This window comes from Podarcis vaucheri, assembly GCF_965113315.1.
Source record: "Podarcis vaucheri genome assembly, chromosome: 5".
Classification (NCBI taxonomy): Eukaryota; Metazoa; Chordata; class Lepidosauria; order Squamata; family Lacertidae; genus Podarcis; species Podarcis vaucheri.
Genome location: NC_138763.1, coordinates 36,216,202 through 36,228,743, shown reverse-complemented (window position 1 = coordinate 36,228,743; position 12,542 = coordinate 36,216,202). Strand labels below are relative to the sequence as shown.

Below are 12,542 nucleotides of genomic sequence, written 5' to 3'. Positions count from 1 at the left end.
CACTTTATGTTCAATAATATATTATATCTCTTTTGGTTTAGTGGAACACTTAGTGGTGTGGGTTTCATCAAATGTCTCAATTAAGCAAGGCTACTTGAAACTTTTTCAGCCAAATCCATTAAAGCAAAGATAGGAAATCTGAAAGCTGTATTGGACAGCTCAGTTTGGTCTCCAGCCAGCTCTGTTTTTCTATTATCACAACTGGCCTCGTGGTCACTGCCTTCTTAGTGGTCAGATGAGGAGGCAAGATGATTCCGCCGGTGGATGTTTCCCCTCTGAACAAGTTCGACAGGCATTCAGTGCTCATGGGGATAGTCCATGGAAAGAAAAGATATGACCATTCGAAGCCTATTGCTGAGGAGGAAAGTAGAATAGCAGCAGAGGAGAAAAAGAAGTGTGAGGAAATGGAACGAATTGCAAGAGCACTGGCAGAAGCTAACAAAGATTCAATGCTGAAATAAACCTGCTTGATCGTTTTTACCTTTTAATAGCCAATGTATGAAATTTTGAAGTAGTGTCAAACACAAACTTTTTTACCTCAATAGACAGTTGCTGGGGGAAGGGGAAAAAATAACTGGCCTGACAAAAACCCTGACTTCAAAACAGAATAATTTCTGAATCCCGAATCGAAAGAGAAACGAGACTGTATTTCTTCCCCCTCTCTCGGTGTTCCTATCCAAAATGTTTCCAAAAGGAGAACTGGATTTATCTGATGGTGTTTCCCATCAGAAATGAGCAGCTACATTGTTGAGCTTGGAACTTAACAGGTTAAGTTCTTCCCATGATGCCACACCATTCTGACGTCAGTTTTCGAAGCTTGGGAGGAGCTTGGGAGGAATTTGTCATTCTCACTCTATGCTGTGAGGGGAAAAGAGCAGTCCCATAATGGCTGCGAGAAGTCCTGGAGAATTCTGAGGAAATGTTGAAATAAACGGCTGTAAATAGACAAACTGGACTCTGTGTGTTTGTCTGTAAGCTGAGCCAAGCTACGTGACAGTTTTACACCGCTGTGCGAAACTCTGCTGAGCCGTGACGGAGAGCTGCGAGCGGAAGTGTGCCGGGCGGCCATAAATCGCTAATTGAGGTTCACAAATCAATTAGCGGGAGTCACGGCTGACAACCAACAGCCAGAGGTTATGGGTAACCTTAATCACCTATCGTAAACCTGTCACGAGAGGCTGTCGGGAGCTTTGAAATCTGCGGTGTCGAGCAGAGAAGCACGGCAGGGGCAGAAGCAAGCAAGCAAGCAAGCTGAAAGACGCAGAAAGTGCCTGTGTTGCCAAGAGCTGAGAGCAGCAAGGAATCGTTTCTCCACGCCAGAGGAGCTGGTGCTTTTGTAAGTACAGCTTGGGGCCCCTTGGGAGAACGGGAGGAACATGGCAGATGGCCAGGAGGTGATTTAAGCTCCGTTTGAACAGCTTGAGGAACTCACCGCCCAAGCGTGGAATACATGGGCAAGATGGGTGAGAGCGTGGTTCATAGCCACGGAAGTTTGGGACATTTCCCAGAGGGAACCAGTGCAACTGGTGGACAGAGATGCAGGAAAGCTGAAGTCTGTTTCTCTGGAGGAGAAAATGCAGAGAGAGAAAGCTGAGAGAGCTGAGATCTGCATGTTGAGAGCAGGTGTTCATGCTAATTTGCAACATCACCTGGAAGGCATTGAGTCTGCGTGTGAGGCTTGGCGTGTGCTGAAACGTCTGTGTGAAGACTCAGCAGGAAGCCAAGGGCAGATGGAAGCTGAGAGCCTAGAGATGGCTGGAGCCCCTGTTCCTGATGATTTAGCCTCAAGGAGTGCTAGTGAGCAAGTCGGGGGGGGCGGAAAGTTCCAAAGGCAAGTTTGAAAAGTTTTCCACTGAACCTGCTGGAATGGAGCAGCAGTTCAGGGGGGGCGGATCTGGCAAGGAGTGCTTTTCCGGAAGAAGGAGAAGGAGGCCGGCTGGGAGGAGCCCCAGGCAGTGTTTTTCCACTGGAGTTCGTCGTTGCTACGTGTGTAATGCAGCGGGACATCTGCGTCGAGATTGCCCCCACCGGAGCAGAGAGGCAAGGCAGGATGTTGTCAAGGACACTTCTCATGGGAATCAGGCGGGTTTCCATGGCAACCGGTCTGGAAAAACAACCAGGCGTGGGACTGAGGCTGGTGGACGTGCCAGGTGCCAGGAAGAGACTTATCAAATAACAGCTAGTCTGGCGCTGTTTGAAGACAGCTGTGGGACGGAGGAGCTAAGTTTTGTCATTGACTCTGCAGCTAATCGCAATTTGATTCCAGAGACACCTGCTATTGAGAGGTGGGATTGCAAGGCAATCCCGGCTGGGAAGACTGTTCTCTTTGCAAATGGACAGAAAAGAAATATGACTAATGCTGTAAATCTGCATTTTTGTATTTTACAGGAAACGTTGAAGTGTTGTACTGTTCCTGGGATGCACCACTGTCTTTTATCTGTGCCTTATTTACTGAAAAAGGGATTTACGGTTTGTTTTCAGGGTGATGTGTGCACAATCTCCAAAGGAGGGAGGATGCTTGCCAAGGTTAAAAAGGGGCAGAATGAGCTCTTCATTCTTAAAACGTCTCTGGAGGGTGATGGGAAGGTTGAGAAAGCACAAGCACTACGTGCTACAATTCCCAATCATGATTCATGCGTACATGCTTGACATACACGAACAGCCCATAGTTCTCTAGAAGAACTACAGGTGCTGCCGGAAGTTTCTAAAGGGTGTAAGATCTCAGAATGTGGACATGCTGTAAGTTGTGAAACTTGCAAGCTGGCAAAGGTAAAAGGTTGCAGTTATCCAAAAGTAGAGAGGATAACAACAAAACCTTTTGAGCTAGTTCACATAGATTTGTGGGGTCCGGTAAAGGAACCAAGTCTGGGAGGGTCAAGGTATCTGCTTACGATGCAGGATAATTTTACGCAGAATTCCTGGACCCATGGTCTCAAATCCAAGGATGATGCAGCACAGCTGATCAAAGGATGGATTGAGGAGGTGGAACAAAGGTTTTCCACCAAAGTGCAAGCTGTCACAAGTGACAGAGGAGCTGAGTTTACAGGTTCTGCTTTGCAGAAGTACTTTCGCAAGAAAGGGATACGTCACACAGTGACTTCACCCAATGAGAGGGGAGTGTCAGAGCTCAAATGTCAGGCTCTGGTTAAAACTGCACAGGTGTTGCTGGAAGATTCTGGGTTACCTCCAAGGTTTTGGCTGGAGGCAATCAAGTATGTAAGCTTCACCTGGAATCGGACCTACAATTCAATGGTAGGTGACACACCATTTGGTTTGTTGCATGGCAGGAAACCCCAGATTCATTTTTTGCGTATGTTCGGGTCACATGCATCTGTGTCAGTACCTGCTGCTTTGCAGGGGCCAGATGGATCCAGGTTCCGAAAAATGATCTTCTGTGGGTATGAGCCAGCAGCGTGTGCATGGAGGTTTGCGTTTCCATCAGGTGATCAGAGTAAGTTACTGATCAGTAAACACGCTGAGTTCTATGAGCAGGATAAAAAGTCACAAGCTGCTGTCAAGCGTGATGTTCTTTCAGAGTGTCTCTCTGATTCAGAACAGGAAGATTCTGAGGGGGAGGAAAGAGAGGCTGAGTCTGATGATGACGATCAGGTCACTGACCAAAGTCAGGAACAGGAGGAGGTATCGGTAGTTTCTCCACAAGATGTTAGGAGAACACCCAAAAGCGAGCCCAGTTCCCCTGTGAGTGTAATGGAGAGGATTCGAAAACGTTTTAAGTCAGAGGGGGAATCCCGTGATGCTGAGGACACATTTCCTGGTGGCAGTGAGTCAGAGGTAACATCTGAGTTTGTGCCCAGAAGGTCAAGTCGCGCAACAAAGGGCGTTCCACCTGAAAGGTACCAAGCAACAAGTGCGTGGGCAAAATTCGCACAGTGTGAGTCTGGAAGTGTTGAAGGGGTTCAACAGGTGCCTGGGAAAGATGCCGGGAAGGGGCACAAGGCAAAGGGTAAGGTGTTGAACTCAAAAGGGTCTTGTCAGAAGGTGCGGCAAAGGGGGGTGTTGAGCTTGGAACTTAACAGGTTAAGTTCTTCCCATGATGCCACACCATTCTGACGTCAGTTTTCGAAGCTTGGGAGGAGCTTGGGAGGAATTTGTCATTCTCACTCTATGCTGTGAGGGGAAAAGAGCAGTCCCATAATGGCTGTGAGAAGTCCTGGAGAATTCTGAGGAAATGTTGAAATAAACGGCTGTAAATAGACAAACTGGACTCTGTGTGTTTGTCTGTAAGCTGAGCCAAGCTACGTGACAGTTTTACACCGCTGTGCGAAACTCTGCTGAGCCGTGACGGAGAGCTGCGAGCGGAAGTGTGCCGGGCGGCCATAAATCGCTAATTGAGGTTCGCAAATCAATTAGCGGGAGTCACGGCTGACAACCAACAGCCATTATTGGAAAAATCCACATGGAGTTTGGCCTTGTGTCCAGAGGCTCCCTTGTGCCCTTTGTCATCCTTCCCCTCTAACTGCTGGAGGGGAACAGCGAACTTGACTGTTACATCACACCCAGTTTGTGAGTGGCACATGGAGTATTTTGTTTATTTATTTCACAAATATGGCTGGACACTATGAGTGGCAAGGTGAAAATTGTTTAAGGGGCAAAAATGAAGAAGCCTGCCCTGTGAAGAAAAGAAAGCTACATTAAGTTTCTTTCGTTGTTTAATTGCTCATGCAGTAACAGCTTGCACAATGATTTTTTCCATGTCAAACTAAGCAAATTAGTAACTAGAGCCTTGTTTTACTCACTACCAAACGTTCAGGTTACCCAGAAACTTTAAAAGCAACAACTGATAACCTTCCCTTTTTTTGTTTTCTTTCCATAGAGAAACAGAGTCTCTGTGGATCTAATTAACTGTGTAGCTTAAGAAGTGCAAGCCTTTCTGTAATCCCTGATTTGTTGACATATTGCTTCAGATTTGAAACAATCAGCCCAGATCATATCATTGTTCAGAGATTCATGAACTTGGTCTGGTGATGGTAGCTGCTTGATTTGCCCTAACCCCTTTTATTGTTGCTTGATGTGCAGTCATAAACAGATGACTCCAATGTGTGTACACTGAAATGCCCTGTCCAAGCAGTACAATTAAGGGTTTTTATTTTTTATTTATTTTATTTATGGGACATCTAAGCTTTCGCACTGTTCCCCATTACGACATGTGGGCTTGTGGGAATGAGCATGTTAGCGATGCCCTTGGTTGCCATTCAGTTATCTTCCACAGGTCAGCCCTAGGGGTCTGGAAACCCTAACTGAGACCATGGCATTAAGGAAGGGGGTTCAATTCACCGCTCCCACGATTGCCCCCAGTCTGTCCTCAACTAGGGATGAGCAAATATTTCTGTTTCTCATTTTGCCCTCCTACCAGGTGGCAGGGAGAGGGATTGAATCTCCAGATGGGGGACAGCACCTTTAAATGTAAAGGTAAAGGGACCCCTGACCCTTAGGTCCAGTCGTGGACGACTCTGGGGTTGCGGCGCTGACCAAGGGAGCTGGTGTACAGCTTCCGGGTCATGTGGCCAACATGACTAAGCCGCTTCTGGCAAACCAGAGCAGTGCACGGAAACGCTGTTTACCTTCCCGCCTGAGTGGTACCTATTTATCTACTTGCACTTTGACATGCTTTCGAACTGCTAGGTTGGCAGGAGCTGGGACCGAGTAACAGGAGCTCACCCCGTCATGGGGATTCGAACTGCCGACCTTCTGATCGGCAAGCCCTAGGCTCAGTGGTTTAGACCACAGTGCCACCTGCGTCCCAACTTGTACCAATTTGCAAGTGCATCATTAACACCAGCTCTTCACAAAAGCAGTTCACATAGAGCATAGGAATGTTGGGATACTGCCAGGGAGACAAAGGCCATCATGCCCCCAAGCCGTCTCCGGGCGATCCATCAATCTCCAGTAGAAACGCAGTATCAGTCAATTAGCGACACAAGCCTCAGAAACAGCATGCCACATTCCAAAGCTAGTGCACGCCCTTTCAGCAGAGTTCACACAGCGAAAGATGCACTCAGGAGAGCATTATTTACAACTTTATTCAGCGTTGGTCAGAACAAAGAAAAAAACATGACTGCCTGTCTGCGTGTTCAGGCACAGAGAGAGAATGAAAGCTATACACAAAACAGTAACTTCCTGTGAGCAGGAAATACGCAGGCTGTGACACAACAACCTGCTCCCTTTTTAAGGTGGAACGGAAATATCCTAACAAGGAACACACCCTTTATGTGAATGACATGGTCTCAGTGAGTCTGGTTAATGCTTAAAATGGATAATGCTTAATGACATTCCCAGGGCCTGCTCCGATGACATCATCAGAAGTGGCTCCTAGGTTTGTGCCTTCAAATCCCAGGGCCTCAAACGCTCCTGACCCGGCAACCCTAGTTCCAATCCAATCTGCAGTTGCCATTAAATAAAAAATTCAATTCACAGATCTCTTTAACAAGAAGGTGAGGGTCTTTCAGTCCCTTGTCTAGGCATACCAACTCTAGGGGGCTGAGGTGTCTTCAACCCCCTCAATATTTGTTTGAAGAGGGCCCCATCCTCTTCATGGATGTCGGTAGATGCTGCGAAGACCGGTTTGACCTAGTGGAAGGCTGCACCGGCCTGCATCAGGAGATGCTGTGGGGGCTGGTGCGGCCTGGCGCAAGGTGACAATGGCCTGTGCAGTGTTGAGAGATGCAAGTGGTGCCTGTGTGACATGCCCTGTGCACCCTCAATCTTGGTGGCACCTCTGCTAAGAAGAAACACCTCGAAACTGAGGAAAGCAAGATATTTTAGGACATGTTGGGATGCACTTCCCAAAAGTGGATGTTTTATGAAAGTGAATGTTGATATAAGAATGCCTCTGAATGCCAGATCTTGGAACCACAATTGGAGATAGTGTTATTGTGACTCTTCTTACGGGCTTCCCTTGGGCAACTGGTTGGCCACTGTGAGCATAGGATGCTGGAATAGATGAGCCATTGGGCTGATCCGCCAGTGCTCTTCTCATGTTCTTAAAAGGTAAATGACCCTTGACAGCTAAGTCCAGTCATGAATGACTCTGGGCTTGCGGCGCTCATCTCACTTTAGTGGCCGAGGGAGCCAACATTTTCCGGAGACAGTTTTTCTGGATCAAGTGGCCAGCATGACTAATCCGCTTCTGGCGAAACCAGAGCAGTGCACGCTCTTATGTTTCCTAATTAGACACCAATGGAGAGGCACCAAGACTGCTCACATGATTCTTTGTAATTCTAACAGAAATGTGCTACTTATGTAAACTAGGTCAGTTTCAATCAGAGACTCATGGTTGCTGTGTTTCCCACTCTTGATTTGGAGCCCTCAGAACAGGACCAGCTGACTCAATCAATTTTTTTCTTCTCCCAAAACCATTTACAATCAAATGTTTCACAAGTACTCACATTTCTACCTAGGGAGAGTTACAGATTTCTGCCATAGTTTTCTGGGTCATGGTGGCTCATTTTAATGGTCTGTTGGGTTTTATTATAAGAATATGCAGAACAAATGTGCAAAGTCATCATATGTGTGTATCAATAGTGTTTTATTTTCATATTACAAATTAATTCTAAAGTTGTGATGAAACCACATGCCAGGATACAAAACTCAGCGTTTTTTGATACTGTATGTGATTCTTGGTGACATTAGTATATGTAAGCAAATGCCCTTTCCAACTTCCCACATGTTCTTGGCTTTGATAATTTTGTATAATTGTATCTGAATTAAGATCTAATTAGAAAACCCAGCTGGCCACCAAGGACTGTCACAAAGATTGATAATAACCCCACTGAAAGATTATTGTAATTAAGCAGCATATAAATGGTCAAAACAGATAAAAATATGATATATATATATGTAAAAACAGGTCACTTAATTTTGAACTTTATTCTGAGTCTTCTGTTTTCAGTTGCAAGATTTCAGGCTGACATTCACACGTTATGCCTACTAAGGCTTTGCTACTGAGTGTAAACCCAACTTGAAGCAGCAGCCAATCACAACTCACCAGCAAAATTCACACGTTTGCAAACTCACCTTAAATTTTTAGGTGTACAATGAAAAATTCTGAGGTATACACAAAAAAGGCAGGGTAACGTATGAAATAACCACTAGCTTATGCTAGCATTTAAACAGGATATAAACAGAGTAGTATCCAATGGTGTCAGTCCTCTTGTGGAATGGACTTCCATTTGTGTGATGGGACTTCCCCTTCCTCTCATTCTCACCTGCAGCCTTCTGTGTGTCCCCAAAATCTTCTCTGGAGGGTTGGGGGCTTCATCTTGAGCAGCATTGGTGGAACACAGGGAGTGGAGACGGGAAAGTGTTCAAGGGGGGGAAATTCTATTTTTCAAGAGAGGGTTAACATAAGAACATAAGGGCCTGGTGACTAAGGCCAATGGCCCACTTAGCTGAGCCTCATGTTCTCAACTTGCCACTGCTGTTGTTGTCAACAACTGGTATTCAAGTGTGGAGGCAGAGCTGAGCCATCATGGCTAGGAGCCCTCAATAGCCCCCTCCTGCATTGCTGCCTTTTCACACAATCTGCCTTTGGATATACAGTGGTACCTTGGGTTAAGAACTTCATTCGTTCTGGAGGTCCGTTCTTAACCTGAAACTGTTCTTAACCTGAGGTACCACTTTAGCTAATGGGGCCTCCCATTGCCGCTGTGCTGCCACTGCATGATGTCTGTTCTCATCCTGAAACAAAGTTCTTAACCTGAGGTACTATTTCTGGGTTAGTGGAGTCTGTAACCTGAAGCATCTGTAACCTGAAGCACCTGTAACTTGAGGTACCACTGTATTATTGTTTTTGCTAGTCTGCTCCAGTGAGGTTGAAATGATGCTTCCTTGAACATACTGAACACGTCAGTGCTTAGTGAAATCAATGTTTACGCACGACCCAGTCCCTGAACAATTATTTTCCTCAGCTGTCATTTTGTCACTTGAATGGCAATGCCAACAGACAGCCTGCAGCCCCGAAAGAGAGAGAGAGAGAGATCACCAAGCAAAACACCTGGGGCTCTGGCATCTGAACTTGCCAACTCCACTGCCAATTTTCATGGCAGATATTTCAGACCTTTTTGTGTTTCCCATACCTGCGATGACATTATGCTGCATCATGATGTGTTGATGCAGACATCAGTTCTTCTGTCTTCCTGGACTATTGCAGACACCACTTTCATGTACCCCTAGGAGAATGGAATGTTTCTTTGTTGAGAGAGAGAGAGAGAGAACTAAGAAGCCAGTGGTAGACTCATACCCATCCCTAAAAGACAACACACATGACGCATGAAACTTGTGAATTTTAGCTCCCTTCTGCTTGTTCTGGAATCATGTGCAACGAACTCCCAGTGTACCTCTTGCTCTAGTACAAATGGGACTGAGTGGTGACATTGGCAAGGACAGGTGTGTTCACCTCTGGTGAGAAGCTGCCGCTGCTGCCACACATAGAGCCAGCCCCATCATAGCTGCCAGTCACAGCACCAAGTTTGTGTTTTGAAGACAGGCGTGCTTTGCTTTGCTATTCGAAGAGAACAGCTGCTCCCAAAGCTAAAATGCTTCTTGCTTGGCTGGATGGAAAATAAAGGGGGGCGGGTTGTAAATGTGTGCATAAACTACTCTACTCTACATAAACCAGGTTTGCGCCTCCACATGCAGCTTCTGGGTGACCTTGGGCTAGTCACACTTCTTTGAAGTCTCTCAGCCTCACTCACCTCACAGAGTGTTTGTTGTGGGGGAGGAAGGGAAAGGAGAATGTTAGCCGCTTTGAGACTCCTTAGTGTAGTAATAAAGCGGGATATCAAATCCAAACTCTTCTAATGTACAAAGGTAAAATGTATATATTCTGTGAACTGCTCTGAGATCTTGTGACGAAAGGCGATATATAAATTTAATAAATAAATAAAAATAACACAAATATGCATGCTGCTCTGCCCCCTTTTGCTTCTGGCACTGTCTACCAGTGGCTTCTGGCCCCCAGAAGAGGGACTAGAAGGGAATGTGGCCCTCAGATGAGGAAAGGTTTCCCATCCCAAAGGGAGGAAAAGAGTTTGCGAACCCCGATTTTTAAAAATGTTTTTTAAAGCAGTTAGGGATGTGCTAGCAGGTAAGAAGCTTTGCAAATAATCCGATCTTCTTATCTTTTCAAAAAGCCAAATAAAGAATTAGAAACGATGGGTTAAAAGAAAATGACAAATGCAGGAACTGCATAAGGAAATGTCATATGTTGGAAAATGAGGGGAAAGAGAAAGGTGGAGTGGTTTCACATGTATTTTTGAACAGATTTCTCTTTTTATTTGATGAAAAGTTCTCTTTGAGCCACAGGAGCTGTATGAGGAATCTGAAGAAAAACTCAATGAACTGGGCAAGATCCCCAAGCGAAGGGTGTCATAGGTATGCCTTTCTCATCTCTGCACAGAAGACAAAGTCTGAAGAAAATGAAGGAATGATGTACTTTAATGTTATTTTGCACTTCTTTCTGTAGTGCTTGGTTTTCTTCAAGGCTTCTTTTTAAGTTTCGCTGTTGAAAATGGATCCACTAAAGTCTGCCTCAGTATTAAAACAGCTTCCAGCATTGCCATGTTGCATATGCTCATGTAGATTCCATGCGGATATTTAACTGAATGTATATGGACCTGACACCATTATCCTGTCTCGTCTCTCAACTTCCTCCATCACAGTACATACAAGTGTTTGTGTCTGAACAAGCTTTTTATGTATATTAGGCCCTGAAAGGCTCAGGTGTTCCAGGTCCTACTATGAAGCAGAAAGAGCTGTCATGCTCAATATTTTGCCTAAGCCATCAAAATGCTTAATACCAGTGCCAAGCTGTCAGCAACTAAGTTTTCTCCAATGCATTAGTTTGATGGATGAAGGCCACAGATCACTGACTACTGCGTGCTCATCCAGTTTCAGCACCCAAAGGATAAATATTTGACCTACTCATAAGCTTCTTCTAAAAAGCCAGTAAGAGAGCTGTTCCTATTAGACTGGATCAGGAAGTATGTGAAAGATGAAGCTGAGCAGAAACACACACAAAACAAACAGCTGGACCCTATATAGCAGAAAGCTGTTTCAGACACATTTTGAGTTGATTGCTATGTTTGCAATGCAAGGTAAGTATATTTTTGCATGACCAGATCTGGAAGCTAATGTAAGAAAATGACCAGATCAGGTAATTAGTACATCTGCTGTCAGATGTTTACCGCTGGAATGGGCTCTGCTGAGCAAATGTATGTTAACCATAAAGGCCTAACTCATCATATTATGAGATATGTAAGGGGCCAGTGAATGCAAACAGTTCTCCATGGTGATTTAACTTCAAACTGAATGCTGAGCAGTTGAGGGAGCAGAACTTATTTAGCCAGAATATTGAGATCTTTGTTTAAGTTAAATTTATGCCAATTAATATTTTTTTAAATCTCTTGGGGATACTTCCCAGTCTTGATTGTAGTAAAAATAAATTCATTTTGCTATGTTTTCATTTTCATATGGTTTCCTTCTACAGGGTGCTTGGCTGTACTCAACCACAGTTAACTAGGAGGGATGAGAAGAGGTCATAATGTTGATGCCGTCATAGTTTCTGACCAATTTTAGATGATTTATACTGGTACTTCTAAAATATGCCTGTAGTATAAATGTGGCTGTCAGTGCTTTGGGAAAAGTTTATTTGCCTGATGGAAACATCTTAGTGACAAAGAGGAACTCCTTTCTTTATGTATTGTTTATGTATGTCATGAATTTAGGACCTTATTGTTATAGTAAACCAGTGGCACATGTTACAATCACGCTCTCAATGCATTTCCCCATTTATCTTGCATAGTTTTTCACTCCTCAGACTTGTTGCAGCTTTGTCAGATAACTTGAAACTATTTGAAACGGGACCTGTAGCATTCCTGTATTCCCTCTTCATACTTCTATGGAGACTATATATTTACCCTTTAGCATCAATCGTAAATGTTGCAAGAACTTTGCATGCTGACATTTGCATTTCAGCATTTCACACATCAGTTAGAAAATATGACAAGCGAAGACTTCTTGATCTGCACAGCCTTTTGTTCAGTTTTTGTTATAGAGCAGGGCCCTGGGCATTTCATACTCTGCTTGAGAGCCTCTTTTCTGAAGACTTTATTGCTAGCAACCAGTTAACTTGGGTTGATCTTCTCCCTCACCCCCACCCACATCCCTGGCTGCTGTGAGAATGTGAGGAAAGCCTGGCAGCTATTTGTCTGAGAGTTTTGGAGGGGTTTTGTTTCTTTTTTCATCAGCTTCAAATGGGTGGTGTCAAATGTATTTTCCTTATGACGCATCACAGCACATTGTTTTGCTGGTTAAGAATTTGCTTTTGTGTTTCGTTCCTAATTATTGCTGTAAGCTGAAGGTCACAGAGAAGAACACTGTCTGGGCCAAGCTTCCTTTTATACAGAGTGGTGAGGAAATTCTCTGTGGCAGCTTTACCGGGAAGGAAACTTTTCAGCATTAGTGAAAGTGCTAAGACAGCGCAGCTGAGGGAGCCCCTCGGGATGGAAACTTTCTTCTCACAC

The 12,542-nt window shown here is 44.8% G+C and overlaps 1 long non-coding RNA gene and 1 pseudogene across 2 annotated transcripts in view; both read left to right on the top strand.

Annotated features, from left to right (window-relative positions):
• LOC309532073 overlaps window positions 1-12,542 on the top strand; it is a 346,799-nt gene that overhangs the window by 99,902 nt on the left and 234,355 nt on the right. The gene's annotated exons all lie outside the window — the stretch shown is intronic.
• LOC309532811 (ATP synthase subunit e, mitochondrial pseudogene) lies at window positions 234-467 on the top strand (annotated as a pseudogene). Its single transcript has one exon. The product of its transcript is annotated as an ATP synthase subunit e, mitochondrial pseudogene (transcript).